Here is a 21,301-nt window from a genome sequence, read left to right on the forward strand (position 1 = left end):
TACGTTTTTATTATGTACACTGTACACAGAGAAATCTGCAAAAGAAAAAGCCTAGAAAAATCCGAGTCACCTATTTACACCGATCCAAATCCGGCAAGACGGTAAGTCTTGATTTAAGAACTAATTTAATTACGCATTTTAATATCGCAGTTCCAATCTATATGCTAATGTCGTGTTGCCAACTGTACTGCCTTACTAATTAATGAATTTTTCTCGCTTGGAGAATTTGTAATTACTGTATATATCTTCGTAAAAAGCGACTTAATTCAGGTTAAGAAGATACAGTTTTGAAAAACGTCAACAATAATTTATTGTACCTATTTATAGAAATTTAAAATTCGGAAGTCGGCCTATATTCGAAAGCCTCAATAAACCTATTGACGAATAACACAATAAACGAATATTATGCAATTCCCACAATATTACATAATGCAGGGTCAAATTGATAACCTCCTTTTAGAAGTCGGTAAAAATACAGCCAAAAAAGACATGGACAAGTCATTATTTACAATGTCTCCATCCATACAGAATAAGGATAATTACACAATTGATTTATTAAAAAAGTATATAATTCATACATTTACAATTAAACTTGCAGACATGTCTCTCGTTAATATACCGATGCAAGCTAAAGGTATTCCCGTCACGGAGGCGGCAGGGCTCCGCGCCGGGGGCGGCGGCCTAGCCCGTGCCGGCCGCAGATTTATCTAATTAACCACCATTAAAACTCCGCACATCCCCAATTATACGAACCATGCAAAATGGCCGAAAATGCAGCTCAAAGTTCCGGCTATTTTGTCGTTTAAATGTTTCAATTGTCAGCAGAATAAACGTAGGTATTTTATTTATTGCTTACATTTCTAATTAGTTTCTGATAGAGCCGTGGTAACCTTGTTGGTAGAACGCTTGCCTCTCACTTTGAGGTCGCAGGTTCGAAACCAGCACAGGCCTAAACCAATGATTGTCGAATTCATGTTTGGATCATAAATGATTATCACGTGCATCGGCGAAGGAAAACATCGTGAGGAAAGCCACATTCCCAGGAAATGCATTTTCGGAGATATGTGACCTAACTTGTAATGGTTTTTCTTTCACGAGGTGGAAGGTCTGACAGGCAGTCGCTCCTGTAAAAAACCGAACCTCTCTTCTGGTTAGTTAAGCGGACCCCGTGAGAAACGAGATAATGTTAGGGAGATGATATCCGAGTAGTGAAAGCTTGTGTTGTACAAACGCAGAGTTAATAATAATAAAAACTTAGTTGTCATCCAATTAAAATTCATTATTTCAAATACTGTTTGTCATCAGAAATCAGAATCACTTAACAAAGCATAAGCTCACCAATTGGGGTAGTCAGAGGCACATCCATCACAAGATGAACTCAGTACCCTCATATCACCGAGCTGTCTGTTATTTGTGATTCAGAATAATTTATTTTACGTAGTACCTAATTATCATGGATAAATTTGTTGATCGTTTTAGCATTTTTGATAATATACCTACTTGGCATTTTCTAATTAAAATGAAGAATAAGTTGCACCGTTTCCCCAACAATCTGGCAATTATAAATGTTTCTCCGCTCTTTACTATAATTTCAATGAATTCGAACGTCCTCAGTGGGTCGCCAGTCATACCGACCGGTAATTACATTGCGTGTAAATATTAGGCTGGTGTCATCGCCATTAATCTCGAGCCCAGTGACGTTGATTTACGAGCCACGAGACACGCAGCTCGAGCCAGCCGACGTGTTCACACCTGTCCTGACACGAGTCAGTTTCCACGATATTTGAGAAAGTTCATCTGAATTGAGGACATTAATGAGACTATAATTTTCCATTTGGGTAAGAAACTCACCATCTTCTTATCGTGTTTGTCACAGGGTCCGCTTACCTATGATAAGAATTAAGAAACTATTAGAGGTAGTTTTACGTGTGTAGAACCGTGGGAGGGTGGGTTTTTATAGATAATAATAATTATGTTCCGAGAAACAAAATACAACAGAATGTCTATTTTATTAAACTTTAATTAGTTTCTTCGCATAAATCGATAATTTCATTTTGTTGTTTCGACTTCCATAATTGTAAAGTTTTGAAAGTCCTTGTTGTTGGTGTGTTACTGGCTTTTATGTAAGGCTGATTTGTTGATACTTGTGGTGAACTATCTTTCGACGTTTTTGTGCTACATTCAGAGGTTTTACGCCTGAAAATAAAATAGTTTCTTATAATCATTCGTAATTTGTGGCTGGTTTATCTTGGTTATCTTTATCTTCTCGTGCTCTACTAAGAAAAGTACATAAATTACTACTCTAGAACATGGTAGGAAGAATGATGGTCTAGAGTAGAAACTTCAAAGTCCACACTTTTCAGTTTATTTACCTTCCATCACTAACATCTAACAATTGTCCCACATCTTTCAGTTTTCCGTGAGACATGTTAATTAATTTATAAGCACGTTACAAAAATTAAATTAAACCACGTACGGTTTGAATAATTTCCCAAGCGATTTTCAATACCGCGTTCTAATTTGATACAGCGACATCTAGGAAATAATATAAGAACTAAAATAAAATGCGAGTCAGCGCCACCTCTGCCGTACCTTAGGTAATACGTACTATCACTACCAGCTTAGCTTCGGAAGTTCACTTTAACGTTATAGTACGTAGTTCTGTGAATATAATACAGATGTCTCCTTAGCGTATTTTTAGCTTCAATGAAGTAACTAATAAGTAAGATTACGTTATGTTTCTCTGTGATACTGATATACAGAAGTATTCACACAAGTCACTGTGGTCCTGTGATACACCGGCTTGCTTCTCAAAAGAGAAGCGCCGGTTCGAACCCCGGTACCGGACTTGCACCAATGAGTTATTATCTTAAGTGCAGTTTTCACTAACAGAGTTCGCTCGACTATATTGAGAGATACGGCCTACCTATCACGACGGTTTAAAAAAGCTCGGTGAGGTGTGGGTACTTAGCTCATCTTGCGATGGATGTGCCTCTGCCTATCCCAATTGGAATATAGTCGTGAGCTTATGTTGTGTTTTAAAGTCATTGGTTAAAAGCTAGCATTCAATACAAAATAAACAGGCTCTATAAATTGTTTCCAACTAGTGGATCGGTATACAGGCACAGAAGTATCCTCAATCAATCGGTCGTAAATGTAGGTACCTATTAAATCATTTTATAAGGAATATTAAAGGGGAAAGTGTTGCCATCCATAATGCACCGTTAGCTCATATTAATTTGGAAATAAAATCAGTACCTAATAGCCGTCCGAACTTGTTCCATTGTACACGTTGATGTTAGAAGTAAGTAGGTATGTTTTTTATCGGAGAAGGCATTTAGTATTGATTTTCTGTGTAAAGTAGGAAAGAGTAAAAATTTAAGAAACTTTTCCATTATCTATCCTTTTCTCTATCTATATCTATGTATAGGTACTCGTATGATAAGTAAATACAAATTGTGGCAGATACAAGTTTGACCCAAAATATTATGAACTCCGTTTAGAGATAAATTTTATAATAATAAACATCAATAAATTTAGTATCACGCTTGCATACCCGAAGGGTAGAGAGGTATTCATTTTGTAAATAGTAGTAATGGCTGCGGGTTATCTCACAAGGGACTAGTCGTTATGCCTACTTATGACTTCAAAACAACGCTATCTCTAAAAACGACTCTATTTGAAAACAGTTACAACTAAATCTTCACCGGCGGGCGACTCTGTCCAAACAACCGTATCCACTCCTTACCACATCAAACCAAGTGAAAGTAAATGTGCGGAACAACGTGACATGCTCCACACGAGGTGCCTACCGCATCCGACCGGCCGATGGCGATGTTGTGGAGTATGTCCGACACGCCTCCGCCTTCACAGATGGCTTCGTAGGTACCTGTTTATATTTTTTAAACTAGTCTGTGGGCTTAGCACCGTAAGCGCGCGACTCTTTCTCGCCTCGACATACGTCACCCGTCACTCTACCACAGTACTGCACAGAAAGAGACAGACGATCTCTGTCGTGGCGAGAAAGAGTCGCGTGCTTACGGTGCTAGGCCCGCAGGTTTATTATAGAATCGCCTGAATGGCGTTCATTAGGCACTTAGCGGTTAAATGGGAAGCGCTGGGGGTTATCATCCAGTTAAAAACTGTAGACAAGGAAAACAAAGAAAAGCTTGAAGTTATATACCGATGTGTTTTTAATTATTTTATTGAATGATAAGTTTTGAATAAAAAAAATCCAAGAAGATTTGCGTCTATGATAACTTAGGACTGGGACTGAATAAAGACACATAAATCATTCAAGTATTTTTTCTTATCCCCTCGTGTTTTTTTAATCGATACCTTTTCGTGCAGTTAAACTTCGATCTAAATCCCTTCCACATAATACACACACAAAATGCCGCACGACCTTAACCCGCACCAATCCTATTGCGCGCGCGCCATATCACCGGAAATCGCCATCTTGAGTAACAGTGGAAATGGCGGCATTTCCGGGAAACAGCTGATAACGCGGGAAGCCGATCGTAAGATTACTATTTGATTACAGCTTAGCACAATAATACTCGTGGTGTGATAATTTTGAGCATCTGAGTTTGATTTGATTTTGAGTTAGAAAGAAGCAGCTACATTGTATGAGAATGTCAAATTTTCCTTCAAATCTGTCTGTCTTGCAATCTTTGAGGGCTAATTACTTAGTTTTATGCCCTTATTAAGGGTACTTTTTTTGGATGTTTCTAAAAGCTTATTAAATGGAGCAGTTTTTAGAAATACTTTCAGGGTTTATTATTCTTCGGCGAAGTTTTAACAACTGTAACAATTTTGGTCGAATTCTTACTTTGACTTCCGATAACTTTTTTTTTATACTTGATTTGACTTTGATTTATCTTTGATTGAGCGGTACACAGCCTTAGGCATAGTTGTGAAGTAAAATAAAATAATTATTAAGAAAGGGATAGCGACAAAATGATTATTTCTGAAGTAAGGTAGAAAATCTAGAAAAAGGTACAAAATGGGTCATATCTCCTAAACCGTAAATAATTGCTGAACATACATGGGGGTGTTTCTGGTAGCTAATGAGCCCCTCTATCTAATTTTTCATTTTGAACCTGATCTTCTGGGCCACCCTGTATAGAGGAGCTCGGTGGCGCAGCGGTAAACGCGCTCGATCTGCGATTGTTGAAGTTAAGCAACTTTCGCAAAGGCCGGTCATAGGATGGGTGACCACAAAAAAAGTTTTCATCTCGAGCTCCTCCGTGCTTCGGAAGGCACGTTAAGCCGTTGGTCCCGGGTGCATTAACAGTCGTTAATAACCATTAATCCGCACTGGGCCCGCGTGATGGTTTAAGGCCCTATCTCCCTATCCATCCATAGGGAAGGCCCGTGCCCCAGCAGTGGGGACGTTAATGGGCTGATGATGATGATGATAGTATATTTATTAGTTATTATAAAGGGGAAAGATTTGTATTTCGTATATTGAAAAAAGAAGGCTTGTATGTCTCGAAATTTAATTATGTCACGTTAAAAAAAACAAATGTTTTAAGTACTTAATTTTATCGTAAAACATGAAAGTTGTTTGGTGTAGATATTAGTTACGGACGGTTTGTCGTTGAAATAAATAAGGAGGTACTCACGCATGTGTAAGCACTTTTTACCTAAACATATGTAATTATTTATTTTATTGGCGAATTAAGCATCATAAAAAGAACATAAAATTTGCAACTGTACCACGTAAGAGTCAATTCCTCAGGTTTATGTAAGAAATGCGAGATTTTGCGAATAAAACGACATAATAATTACACCGGTAATTGTAACATTGCCTATTATTTTACGCATGTGTTACTTTTTGCGTAAAGAGTGTTGTTACATGTACATACATAAGCACAGAATAAAACTAATAAAAATAAACAGAAGAAATTGCCTCCGTGGTCCAGTGGTTGAGCGTTGGGCTCACGATCCGGAGGTCCCGGGTTCCAATCATTCATATTTTAACTTATTGGAAGACGTTTGCTGACTTTGAGCAGATTTTGGGCGGTGTTGCAGTCTCTTCAGAGGTGCCAAATGGACCATAAGTACATCGAAGTGCTAAGGGACCTCTACCAAAATGCCACTATGTCAGTTCGAGTACAGAACCAGAGCTCTAATCCGATCCAACTGCAGCGAGGAGTGAGACAGGGAGATGTCATCTCTCCGAAACTGTTCACTGCCGCATTGGAGGATATTTTTAAGCTTCTGGACTGGAAAGGATTTGGCATCAACATCAACGGCGAGTACCTGACGCACCTTCGATTTACCGATGATATAGTCCTAATGGCTGAGACCCTGGATGACCTGAACACCATGCTCGAGCATCTCAGTAACGCATCCCAACGAGTGGGTCTTAGCATGAACATGGCAAAGACAAAAATTATGTCCAACGACCATGTTGCACCCACTCCAGTTCAGGTTGGGAACGTTACACTCGAAGTTGTAGACCAGTACATTTACCTAGGACAAATAATCCAGTTAGGTAAGTCCAACTTCGAGAAAGAGATCTCTCGTCGGATCCAACTCGGATGGGCAGCGTTCGGGAAGCTGCGGAATATCTTTTCGTCCAAAATACCTCAGTGTCTCAAGACGAAAGTCTTTGACCAGTGCGTGTTGCCAGTGATGACCTACGGCAGTGAGACGTGGCCGCTTACTATGGGTCTCGTGAGGAGGCTCGGTGTCGCTCAGCGGGCAATGGAGAGAGCTATGCTCGGTATTTCCCTGCTTGATCGAATCAGAAATAAGGAGATCCGCAGGAGAACTAAAGTCACCGACATAGCTCGGAGAATTGCAAAGCTGAAGTGGCAGTGGGCAGGACACATAGCGAGGAGAACCGATGGCCGCTGGGGCGGAAGGGTTCTGGAATGGCGACCACGTGTCGGACGACGCTCAGTGGGTAGGCCCGCTACAAGGTGGACCGACGATCTGGTGAAGGTCGCGGGAAGCCGCTGGATGCGGGCAGCGCAGGACCGATCGTCGTGGAGATCCTTGGGGGAGGCCTATGCCCAGCAGTGGGCGTCGTACGGCTGATGATGATGAGCAGATTTTATCTTAGACTCACGATCAGGATACCATACATTACATCGCCACCTTATACTGCAAATCACATAAGCGCATTTATGAAAAATCACTTACAGATTAGCTAGCTTTAATCCAAATAAAAAAAACGTGGATTCAAACCCGGAAATCCCAATTTAGATATAGTCGTGAGCTTGTATTATGTTGAAATTAATTTACAGAAATTGAATTAATTGACCACGCCGGCGAGGTATCCTTGCCGCACTATACACAACGTAACACCCTGTTACAATTAAGGAGTTCAGCCCAGCACACAAGTCCATCGGTTTTTACGACGTATCAACTGAACGCATCTTATGTTTTCATTCGCTTCTAGTACACCGTAGAAGCTAAATTTATTACTACTATAAAATAATAATTTCAAGACAACGCAACGACCGATCATTAAACACCTGAATCGTAACACGTACTATTGAAAAGATGAACAATACCAAAGAAATCGTGCCGATACATAATTAGTCATAAATGTGCCACTTTCAAAATTTAATATCGATTGGAAACGATGCCATTAAGTTTCAAAATGGGCTTCACAATCCCTTACATAATGCTGAGATGTGTCACGGTATTGTCCAAGCCAGTGATGGTGTTGAAGACCCGTTGCCGCGGGCTACAGATCAGATAGACAAATAGACAACGCATTGACAAGTTCTTGGATAAAATACGTTAAGTACTTACGAAGTGGTCATAAAAAATGTGAGTTTAATGATATGGAGTTTTATTCTTAATATTAATGTTCTTAATTCAAATTTAAAATAAAATCAACATCACGTTTTTTTCAAAAAAACATTAAACAAAGTAAAATGTTGGTCGAATTATACAGACTAGAATAGCGGACAATGATAGTGGACCACCAGATGCGTAGAGCAGATTGAACAATTCAAAAGCAAAAAACGAAGGAAACTTCACTACCTATAGATAAGTCTATCTTACCATTCTTACCTATGTATTTGTATTCTTTTGGTACAAAAAGTAGACTGGTCATTGGTAATGTGTCTTTTTATCAAATATGGCTACCTTAATGGTGCTGTCTAGTCGTAGTTAGGTCTGTGCCGGCAACCCAGTCGGAGGGCCGTGGAAATCGGCTCATTCCGATACATTAAACACAGCTTCTGAAACTACTTTGTACAAATAATAACATCTATTATAACCAGGTCTGACTGTACGTGCGTAACTTTGTCAGATCCCTTCTTAAATTAATTTTAATGTTGATGTGGTGTTTTAGTACCTATATTTGAAATCTCACTCCAGTTTGAGTTGGACGTATCGGGGTAGGGTTAACGCGTTTGGTAATGTCTCTCAGTTCATCCCGGCTGGCGAGACCGTATTGAAGTTGTTTTAATGATACTTTGCAGTCGGTGATCGCCTTCGGGATTTATGCTTTCTGTTTTTATTTTTTTCGTGACTAAATTGTGGACGGTGTATGTGGCCACACTTCAGTCGTATTGATTGTACATTTCAATTGAAGTGTGGCCATCATCTAATCTTGTGAACGTGGAAAGGTAGTGAGGTAAATGTTAGAAGTTAGAACGATATCTTACTAGATTGAATGTGTTCCTCTAGTTATTAAATAACTTGTAATGTTTACCTTCATTCATTTTTAAAAGATGTGTTGCTGTTGCAGTTTCTTGTAATTTTTTCTCCTCAGCAATAACATCTTGCGAAATGACGTAAATTAAAAAAATGCCTAACCTTCAACAAGTTATCCATAATGATTACGTTGAATAAATGATTCTGATTTCTGATTTGATTTCAAGGAAAATTTAGGTATGCAATGGATACTTGCCATGATAGTGCATTGATAATGTTTATCAACTGCACACAACCACCATAGTGTCCTTTAATGATCTGTCCGATACTTTCCCCAACACGCGCAGCCCCACAACAAACTGCGCACGTTTCGCTTTCGATACCCCATTACCACAAGTAGCATGCAATAACATGTGGAACATGTAATAACATGTAATAACATGTAATCGCGTGTAATCGCATGTTGACTAGTTCCTGTACAAATGAGAGCTGCTCAGATCTGCAAGCGTTCCGTATCCGGCGACGGCTGTGTGAACGCACCCCAGACCATGTTTTTGGTTTACTTATCTCATCTATAGTAGAATATTAAGAATAATATTTTGGTAACGAATCTGTGTCTAATAGCTCTACGGGGAATGCGTGACTAACATATTAAGGTCACGGGTTCGAATCTCGGCTCGGGCTTTTAATCACTGAATTCGACTTTATGAGTTTGGACCGTGGTTTCCAGGATTTGAATTAACGACAATAGGTTCGCTCTCTAATACACACACATGGGACACATAGGACTTAAACATAGCTGCGAAGTGTGGGTGTGTATTAGTAATAATACAGTGTAATACTACGCACCTTTGCCTATGTTTGTTATGTTTATTTTAAATCATAACATGGCAACCACGTCGCGCACAGGGCGAATTATATCGAGGGCTTCCGCCAATAGACGCAGTGAATGCTATACATGTAAAAATACTTCATACGGCTATCAGTTGCTATTGCGCGGGAGCTGTTTTGTCTGCTACATAGCCACCAGGTTAGTTAGCTATTAGAATCGGCGTGGTCACTCGGTTTCCTGTCACGGCTATCTCTGGGTGCGGCGAAAGCCTGACTAATGCCCACTTGGTACAAAACCACCGTTATTTAATATTAAGTCTACGGCAAACAATCTTAGCTTCATTGCGTCCATAAGGTGTAGCTAATGTGGAAACCGTAACGCGAATTGTAGAGCGCCTATGGCGTATCAAAAACTATTGTTGAATTAAATAGCGGTTAGGTTATATAATTTAAAAAAAAACTAAAAAGAATAGGGTCGAAAGTTAAGTAGAAGATGGACATCTCCGAAGTTGTCATTATTATATAATTATTCTGTTTATTTTTTAACTTAACTTTTTACGTAATAAGTAATTGTTATTAATAGGACAGTACCTTATTCAAAAAACTATAAAATAAGGCGTAGTTTTGTTTTTCTAAACATTATTATTATCCCACACGTGTCGATTTCGGAAAGTACAAAAAAAACCATAAACAGCCTATATACGTCCCACTGCTAGGCACAGGCCTCCTCTCAATCAACCGGAGGGGGTTTGGAGCATCCTCCACCACGCTGCTCCACTGCGAATTAGTTAGTGAATTCGGAAAGTAAACAACTTAAAAAAATACATAATCACAATAACTTTCTTTACATAATAAAATAATAATAATAATCGCTGTTATTCCTGGGTTCACTGGTAATTATAAGTAATTAATATTTTATGCAGTGATCACGTAATTTCATATTTTATTTAACCTCTCATGACCATAGTTCATGACACCGCCAACCGGTACAGTAGGTATAAAACATAAACATATAACCAGTAACGTAGCTCCTATGCGAAATGGATGAAAAAAAACAATAAAAAAATTGACATTTAAGAATATAAACTGAAATAAAATTATTTATAAGACAGTGCCACTTTTTTATTTTTCGTTTGACTATAATTTCATTAATAATACCACATTTAGATTAAACTGTCTTAAGGCGCCTCTACGTGTTGGCTTCGGCCGCACGCACGCCTTCCAAAAGTGCGGGAGTCCATAGGCCCGAGATATGGAAACGACATACAAATAATGGCCCCGATTCCTGCAGACACGTCCTAATTTTACTTTAAGTAAAAGCTGTCATTTTCTTATCCGCCGAAAAGAAAAGGGACGGATGATTAACAGCTTAAATTTAAGGTAGAATGGGTAAATGAATGAATAATCCGGACGAATCAAAAAGGTATCTCGCTGGTATGCAAACCGTTTGACGTGTGCTGTCAACATAATTCTGGCGGGTTATTGGCCAATGCAAAAATTTTAGACGATTGTTAAAAATTTGTGCTCAAAATTGAAATGTGTTACATAAATTTTATGCTTGTCGATTACCCGTCCCTTTCCTTTTCGGCGGATAAGAAAATGACAGATATCACTTTAAATAAAATTAGATGGTGTTTACAGGAATTAGCACCAATAATAACTTAAAATGAAATTAGGTGTCTGCAGCTATTAGGGCCACTGTCTTTTTTTTAGTTTTTGAGTTGATAATGCGACTAGATGTTTCTACGACTTTCTATTTTAATTATGGGCAAGTTGCGCCACTGCTTCTCATTTATATAATATATACCGTGTCTACAATCGTATTGGATAACGCACCGAATTATATTTCTGATGATATTCTAATGTGTTTAATAGTGAAAGTGGACTTTCTACGGAATTTCCGCTAGGCTTGGGGCGAGGTGAAGGACGAGATCTGCATAATTTGTTGTATAATTAACAACACTATGCGCGATAACGTAACATTTGTATATATAAAGAGTTACTAAAGCTATATTTGTATCTACTTCTAAACTTGTTTAGGATACTAATAACGCCTTCAGGGCGCTGATGGGGCTGCGCCGTCACTGCAGTGCATCTAGGATGCTAGCAGAAGCTGGGAGTAGATAGCTTCTAAATGATTTTTATTTTTATTTTATTTTATTTATTTATTTTTACTAATGACTAATAATATATTCGAAGTAAAGAGACGGTTATCAGAACTATAGCTAATGTTATGAATGCGAATAGTAAGTCTGTTCGTCGTTCTTTCACTCTGCAACGTAGCAATGGAACCAATACCTCACTATAAAACACTTAAAGCACTTATATCTCCCCCGGGTGCTTTCAAGGCCAGAGTGAATAGGCCTCGTCAATGCCTTCGGGTAAGTCTGGGGTCAAAAGCAAACCCATCAAAGGTAAAAAAAAAATATCTACGCTTATTTATTTATAAAAAGTATACTAACAGCTTATATAATAAAACATTATATAAAATAAAAATGTTACATCAGGGGAAAAAGAAAAGAAAAGTAATATGATTCCGTGCTTCGGAGGGCACGTTAAGCCGTTGGTCCCGGCTATTAGTCGTAAAAACACCTCCACCAACCCGCAGTGGAGCAACGTGGTGGAGTATGCTCCATACCCCCCCTGGTTGATTGAGGGGAGGCCTGTGCCCAGCAGTGGGACGTATATAGGCAGTTTATGTTTATGTTATGTTATGTTACATCAGGGGGGTTAAAATGGCCACACCAAAGCAATTCATCTAAGAAAGCAATATTGCAATTTGACATTTGCGCATATAAATGTAAGTGCGCAATGCAAACAAATGTCAAATAGCAATATTGATTTCTTAGACGAATTGCTTCGATGTGGCCATTTTAACCCCCCAGGAATAAGATTGTTACATAAGCCAATTATAAATGCATACAACTTTTGCAGTGACAAGATATCTATATTAATTCTATATTGTTTAAAATATCTACGTTATGATCTCACCAAGAACATGTTCATGCAAAATGTTGCCAAGACGAGATTATATTTGATCGCAATGTCAAAAAGTTATCAGATCTCATGTAGAGCCAAGCTGCTAATTCTAGACGCCATAACTATACCAATCCTAATATTACAAACTCTGCACGTTAGGCAAAATATAGGGAAGATGTATGTTATTATTATTGCGTATGGCAGACAAATATCCTGCTTGGATCAAATATCCAGCTTAAGCTCCCTTAACCAAGTCTCTGCTGCATCCGTTACACAATGCAGCTCGGCTATACCACCTGGGAACCGGTGCAGAGGGCACTCGTTCACTATGTGAGATATGGTTTGGTCCGGGTGACCACATTCACAGTATGGTGACTCCTTTAAGCCCCATTTACATAGGTGATGGTTTGACTGTCCATAGTCGGTCCTACTACTAAGATGTATGTCTATATGAATTATGGTTTTTCTTTTCTCTAACAGATGTTACTCACGGCAGCTGCGGTGTTTTCGAAAAAATAGTAATTTACATTATTACGTGTTCATCGGACTTTCTTTTTGAGTTTTATTTCCGGCTACAAACACCATATTCGTACCATAATCGAATTCATATTTTAATTTTTTATTGGGCGCATTATTTATTGAAGAAAAATATCGCCAGGTGGGTGGTCGCTAACTTGTTATTGTGCTGCTTTTCCCTTCGGTTTGGAAGTAATCTAATCTAGCCTATAAGATTGAGTGCTGGGCAAAGGCCTCCCCCGTGTGCGTAGTCCGGCCAGTCCCTCCAGTTGGGTTGCAAGCAGCTTCTGTAAAAACCCACAACATAACATAAACGGCCTATATACGTCCCACTGCTGGGAACAGGCGTCCCCTCAATCAACCGGAGGGACTATGGAGCATACTCCACCACGCTGCTCGACCCTGCTAAATGTTGCTGGTAAAAACCCGGACCTGTCAAATCTTGAGATCAAGTAAGCGGACCCCGGCGGAACAAAAAGCGAGGACGTAGAGATTATGATGATTACAGTACAGTACGACACATATATACAACATGCATACATGTTGTAGAAAAGAAAAGTATATTACTTAATTTTTCTACTCAACGTCAAAAAAATAAATGCTGTCCGGCTGGCATAATACAAAACTAAAAAAATCGGCATGCCATCGAAACGATAAGAAAAATACTTACTTAAAATGTTACATTTATAAAATGTTATTTGCTGTCTGCAGCCCCAAGTTGAGTCTTAATATTTCGACTGACGGTTTATTATAAATAGTCTATAATAATCTGTGATGTATTACTATTGGAAAGGCGTACTTATTTGTATAACGTAGACATCACTTTACTTTGCAAACCACCTACTTAATTTAAAAAAATAATTCAAACAATGAAAGACACTTACCGAGAACAATCGTAAAGTATCAAATGCCAACTTTCTCTTCATACACTTTTTATTAGCGTCTTTATTTAATTGTCTTCGAGTCGATTGTCAAGAGCTAGGAATTAAGACAATGCTAGTGTTTGCCTGTTACGGAAGTGGCGTGATGTTCCGCGCGGTCATTTCACGGGCGACAACTTTGAGACGGATGGATCACACGACGCCGATAACACGCGACCGACTATGAGCTACTAGAGATAAAAAACTCTTTGGCTCTCTCTTTCCTGCTTCAGAATTGATTTTAAGCTATTAGTCCCGGTTACTACTTACTGATGTAAATACATAGATGTTACATGAGGCAGTGCAGGAGACTTTACCGCTCAATAATAACCCTGACACCAGGGTGAATGAGGATCTTACAACCCACATGAGACAAGAGGATTGGCTCTCTATCACAGAGTTCTTATTATACTAACACAAGATGGACGAACTGTTCTTTCAAAGTTATTTCTAGTAGAAATCTGTCCCAGCAGACCGGGGATGGAATAAATTTAAAAGTAAGACTACTTTTTTCCGTATTTTCGGCCAAATCGATGGATTCTTCGATTTCTTTGGTATCGCGCAACCGCAACTAAGCTTGTGTTACTCCGCAATGAACGGCGGATAAATCGATGTAGCGGTCCAACCAGGTACAATCTTTCGCTGATCATCTGCACAGTGTGTCCTGTTCCAATGCAATACCTCTGGGGTGCCAGTCGTAATACGTGTTGCAACATATTCTTATTGCTATCCGCACATTTTTCAACTTAGTATAGAGTTGGTAATTGGTGTGTCAGATGATATTTAGTGTGACAATTTCTGTATTAAGTACTACTTTTAGTTGCACTTTTTGGTCTCCGTGGTCCACTGGTTGAGCATTAGGCTCACGATCCAGAGGTACCGGGTTTGAATCCCGGTGGGGATATAACACAAAAATTACTTTGAGACCCCTAGTTTTGTTAGGACATTACTGGCTGATCACCAGATTGTCCGAAAGTAAGATGATCCGTGCTTCGGAAGGCACGTTAAACCGTTGGTGCCGGTTACTACTTACTGATGTAAGTTAGTAGTCGTTACATTAGTTAGGTCAGAGGCCTTTGGTGGGTCAATAGTAACCCTGACACCAGGGTTGATGAGGTTGGTAATCCACCACACAACCCACACGAGAGAAGAAGAAGTTGCACTTTATAAGCTTTATCTTTTTAAACAAAAAAAGCGATAAAAGATATAGTTTCGTTTCAGACTCTAATTTTCAGTTTAGGTAGGTAGTAGAAATTAATTCACACAGTGATCTCTAATTTTCTTTTTATCCTGTGGATTGTAAGGTCAATAACCTGTCTGACTAACCCTGGTATCAAGTAAACTTTTATTTTAATGAATCTTGCAATGTTCTCATTCAGACTTTACTATTTAGAAATAATACAGCTCTTAAAGGGTATTAGGCACTCTACAGAAGTCTGTCAGGTAAACAAGCTAAACAAACGACATTGTGCGCAAGCGCATCCAACGCACACGTTTCGATATAACATGCAGATTGCACTCGGGGCGTAGCTGATCGATGCAGACTTCCGTCTTATGCCATGGTGGACCATAAATTATTACAGCAATTTGATAAGTTACAGTTTTATTATGCTCTATGTTATGTGTACGGTCACGAGCATTAATATGTATACACTTTGGTACTATGTCACATTAACTTTTTTGACAAATTGAACTATAAGTCTCACTAAATGTCAAATATGTTAGTGCGACAGAGTCCTAAAGTGGGTACATTATATTGCTCATGACTGTACACTTCCTTATTAACTCGCTCTTTGTACAAGTATTGGAAATAAAAATAAAAGTAAAAAATCATCAAAAATCGTAATCAACAATAAAGTAGGCAGAACCCCATGATAGTATAACTTTGCTAACTTTGTAATTGTAGTTTGTGTTGTATTTTACTTTGTTATATCATTTTGCCATATGTGACGAGTTACCAAACGGGTGATAGCTCCCAATTTGTCCGGCCAAGTAGTTACTGCTGCCGTCTGAGGCAAACCTACAATAAGTCACGTTAAAAAAAGGACGAGGTGTCAAGTCGTGTTTTCAATCATCAAGGCTTTTGTCTTTTAAGTTAAATAGCCTTAAATAGAGCCAACAGTAGTACCCAAATAGATTTCACGATAATAATAGTTTTGATATTATTTCATTATATAAATGAACAGACATAGTAAAGAATGTGTAACACGGTCTAATTACAGAGATGGCGGCAGATATCATTTAGCGTAAAAAATGTTACATTAGAAGTAACATTCCACACTACCAGTATAATACTGATAAAATCGTTCTTCTAAAAATATAACGTATTCATAGATACGTCTTGATTTAGTTTATTTCATTTAGAAACAAACTTCAAACTTTATTAATATCCATTAGGATACCATGGAAACTAAAATTCAAAGTTAAATAAAATCTACAGAACTGCACAAGGCCTGCATAATTTAATATTCATTTCTTAACGGCCTCCGTAGTCCAGTGGTTGAGCGTTGGGTTCACGATCCGAAAGCCCCGGGTTCGAATCCCGGTGGGGAAATATCACAAAAATCACTTTGTGATGCCTAGTTTGGTTAGGACATTACAGGGTGATCACCAGATTGTCCGAAAGAGAGATGATCCGTGCTACGGACGGCACGTTGGTCCCGGTTATTACTTACTGATGTAAGTATGTAGTCATGCGTGTGTGGCCATTGGCAGGTCAATAATAACGTTGACACCAGGGTTGATGAGGTTGGGAATCCACCTCACAACCCACACGATAAAGAAGAAGATTGTTTAACAAAGTCGGTGGTCAACTCGTCCCAATAGGACGAGTGTATACATTCACACACTCAGAAGAATGGGGCGAGTTGACTACTCACAAAATATTATTTTATTGAGTGTATCAACTCGTCCTATTAAGACGACTTGATCACCGACTCGTATAAAATACTTTTTGTTTTAATACCTCTTAAAGAGAAGTTGAACTTAGAGATTATTCGACACAATTATCCTCAACATTTTCTAAATACTTTTCCATCCACGCGGAAGGCATTATGGCGGAAAGGAAGTAACAGCAAAAGTAACTGAACAGGAAAACATATTATACAAAACGTAAATATATTATTTATATGTTTATCAAAGATACTAATATAAGACTTTACGACATAAACATGTAATAAACAACACGCCACCTTTTGCCAGATTAATTTTTTGATGCGACTTATTGTACATTTGATTTGATTTACCTGGTACTTGTTCCCTACTTGCATCACGGTAGTAAAATATAATATTTATTTATTTATTTATTTAAAGGGATAGTAACAGCTTATCAATATAAGAATTACAAATGGTAAAAAACAAGTTGCAAGCCAATTACAACTATCCACGGTTTACATTTTGTATGATTGAAGCAATGTAGGTACGCATACATAGATACTTAAAGAGGAATTACATTCTAAAGACTACAACAGAGTAACTAATAGGACCTAGATATAATTATTATGAGAACAAAAGAGGAGGAGAAAAAATTTAAAACAAATATAAACTTAACTAAAAGTACCGATACCAAAATAAACACATTATCAAAACATTAATAATTGAGACACATTATATGTATATAATTTATAAACATAATTATAATATTATTATACTATCAACAGACAGGATTTTGTGGCAAAATGTCAATAGTTAGGATCCCTATCCCTAATTTAAGAACCACGCTCTTGTTGGCGTAGAGTTTTTTGTTTTTTTTTGACGTGACTTATTGTAGATTTTCCGCAGATGGCATTAACTACTTGGCCGGACAAATGGGGAGCGCTGAAGGCTCTCACCCGGTTGGCGGATTCTCCATGCTTCTTTTTAGGGAAAAATAAGGCAGTGGTTTCCCTCTTGCCTTCTGCCCAATAGTAATGTTAAGTTAGGATACTTAGGATAAATATGTGTCCTCCGAAGCACAAAATAGTCCTCATTATTATCATCGAGTCGCGTGGGCTATAGATAACTGACCGATCTCATTAACCCTGGTGATATCATATCGTGTACAACGCAGGAGTTTTCAAACAATACTAGAACATTCCTTTCTCTCACGGAGTACAAAACTTGCAAAAAGAAAAAGGTCTTCTTCTTCTTCTATCGTGTCGGTTCTGATGTAAATTGCTAACCTCATCAACCAGGGTTATTAATGAGCCACTAAAGGTCTCCGACATGGCTCATGTAACAATATTTACGTACATCAGTAAGTAGTAATCAGGATTAGCGACTTAACGTGCCTTCCGAAGTACGGATTGTCTCACTTTCGGACAACAAAGTGATTTTTGTGATATGTCCTCACGGGGATTCGAACCCGGGATCTCTGGATCGTGAGCCCAACGCTCTACCACTGGACCACAGAAGCCGTTAGAAAAAAATGGTAACTATATTTTTAGTGCGCATGTCTATGTTGTACTGTTTATGCATAAACTTCATTATAGATACCTAAGTTTTTTACGCAAACATTTATGAATATTGAAATGCAACTTTATGCACTATGTTATGCTTGATTGCGTAACGTATCGCAAGTGGGACAAAGTATAATGTTTTATCTAATAATAAATACAGTAAGCTTCAGAAAAACCGTTGAGAAAATGACGTCTGCAGTAGTAGCGTAGACCACAAGTTGGTGATGCGAAACCGCGAGACAGAGATAGGGAAATGACTGTATAATGGATAGGGTGGTCACTGGTGTGTTGGGATTGTATTTATTTTATTTTAAGACAAACAGTCAATGGCCTCGATTTCTGCAGACACCTCCTAATTTTATTTTAAGTTATACCCGTTAATTTTGTATCACCAAAAGGAAAGGGACGGAAGATTGACAACTATTAATTTTAAAATGAATTTCGGGCAAATTATATAGGCATGTCGCTGTTATGCAACCCGTTTCATGTATGCTGTCAACTTAATTCTGTCGGGTTACTGGCTAATATATAAATTTGTGAGGGTTTTAAAATTCCTGCCTAAAATTGACGTGTGTTCCATAAATTTTATGCCTGTCGCTTATCTGCCCATTTCCTTTTCGGTGGATAAGAAAATGACAGGTATAACTTAAAATGAAATTAGATTGTGTTTACGGGAATCAGCATCATTATCTACCATAACTTACACCCGACCGAACCGACATCAGAAAACACGTACTTTTATTAGGTTTTTTATCTACATAGATATTATGCTAATCCTATCATAGCCAATTACAACAATATACCACAATATCATAAGACTAGACCAAATGGAAGGGGGTCAATGCAGATAATCTATAACTAGTTTATAAAAAGCCACTACCCCTTCAGAAATCGGTACATTAAGATGAGTTTGTACATATCCTAAATCTATTGGGTTAACTTTAAAAAGAGATTCATTAGTGACTCCCTTTTCTTTCGATTATTGACACATTCCAACGAAATATGGACCACATCTCTAACTTTATCACATGTCTCACTATTTGAAAATAAAACATACTTAATAAAGAAGACAGTATCGTCAGACTATGTAAGTGATTACTCTATTAACCTCTCGTCTGCAGAGACACCAGAGACACACAATAGACTTTACATTGTGTTTGGTTGAGATTTGCGTTCCGGCGTTCGAAAAGATAAGGACATACATACATAAAGTCACGCCTATTTTCCACCGGGGTAAGCAGAGACTATGGAATTCCATTTGTTTTGATCCTGAACCTTTTCTAAGGACATCTCCAATTTGGTCAATGTACGTCCTTCTAAGTCTTCCTCCGCCAGCCCTACCACCAATCTTCGCTTTGTATACTGCTTTCATAATCCTACTATCCTTCATCCGCTCTACGTGTCCAAACCAAGTTAACATTCCCTTCTCAATTTTATTCGTCTTTTACACTACATCTTTCTCTAATCACACAGTTTCTTACTTTATCACTCACTTCGTTAAGGATAACATCAATATACAGATTTTTTAAAACTCTCAAATAAAATAATTTTAATAGTATTATAATAAAAATCCTACCTTTTATATCTGCATCGCGTTATACCTGAAATGAAAACAATCAATTAATATTTTATACCATCGTAAATTGTCATTGAATGTTATTTATTACATAATGCGGTCCGAATAAAAAGCTAATATTATCTAAGTTTTCTACATAACCATCTAGTTCTTATAATACGGCTAAATAAGTAATGTACATTCTCAGACACTATTAGGTACCTACTTTTAACATAAATAAAGAACCTAGGAGAAATTAAAAATACTGTAAAGTACAGTAAAAATATAGTTTAATATATTAAAGTTAAATAAAAAAGTGGGTTACAACTTGATTACCAGTGAAATGACCCTAAACGGTCCATTTATACGTTATGTTATAATTCGCAGTCATGTTTTTAATGGTAGTTTTAACATTTATAGCGGAAATAAATTATAAATATCGTTCTCAACGGCCCAGTTCAAAATTAATTACTCTACAAGTTGCAATTAATCCATCCATCTCCTGACATTACATCATATTTCCTTCGCACATGTGGGTTGTGAGATCAATGACCTACCTCATCAGCCCTGGTGTCAGGGGTATCCTATTTTATTATAACAGGCTACTTAACAACCTAGTCAAATGAGATACTTTTTCTAAAACGTCGTAGATCGAATATTTTCAATGGAATTTGTATGGAAATGTATGTTTTTTATTCGCTCTCACTTCAGCACCGAAGATTCTGTAAACATGTCTGAATTTTTTAAATAGCATGTAAAGAAAATTAGTCATTAGGTAACTACATAATATAAATGTATATAAAAAAAGCCTACGACATCTATAAATAACTCGTAACGGTAATATATACAGTACAGTATACAGTACATTTTCAAAATAAGAATTGACTTAATTATGTAACTTTTGCAAAAGTTACATTCATTACAGCTTAATTATTTTAAAATTAACGTTCCTAGATTCAGAGTAATCCATAGGAGTAATTTAAATAAAATCATCATATTTCAAACACAAGCAAACAGTAACTTCAATAATAATTGCGCAAAACAAACTGTCTCAGAGAATTCGCACGTTACCCGGTCATAGAGGAACGAAAACAGTAGACGCACTCCATACGAGTATCTGTGAAGTATCAAGGCAAAATCGGAATTTCAGCGGTAGTGAAATCTGTAACTACAATTATAACTATAACTTATTGCACCAAAACAAAGAAACGGTTACAATATTATTACTCTACTTTAGTTACTCAAGCACAGAAATATATATTATATTATTTCCGTAGGTGATATAGTTACACTTTGAAGTTCTATTCTCATATGACTTTACTACTACTGTCACTTAGAAAAAGGGTAATTCTTCAAAAAGTTTCGTAAGCTAAAGGCTTAACGCATTTTTTGTTCGTACTGCAATAGAACATGTAAATATGTACCTACTTACTATAATA

This window comes from Pectinophora gossypiella, chromosome 10, assembly GCF_024362695.1.
Source record: "Pectinophora gossypiella chromosome 10, ilPecGoss1.1, whole genome shotgun sequence".
NCBI lineage: Eukaryota > Metazoa > Arthropoda > Insecta > Lepidoptera > Gelechiidae > Pectinophora > Pectinophora gossypiella.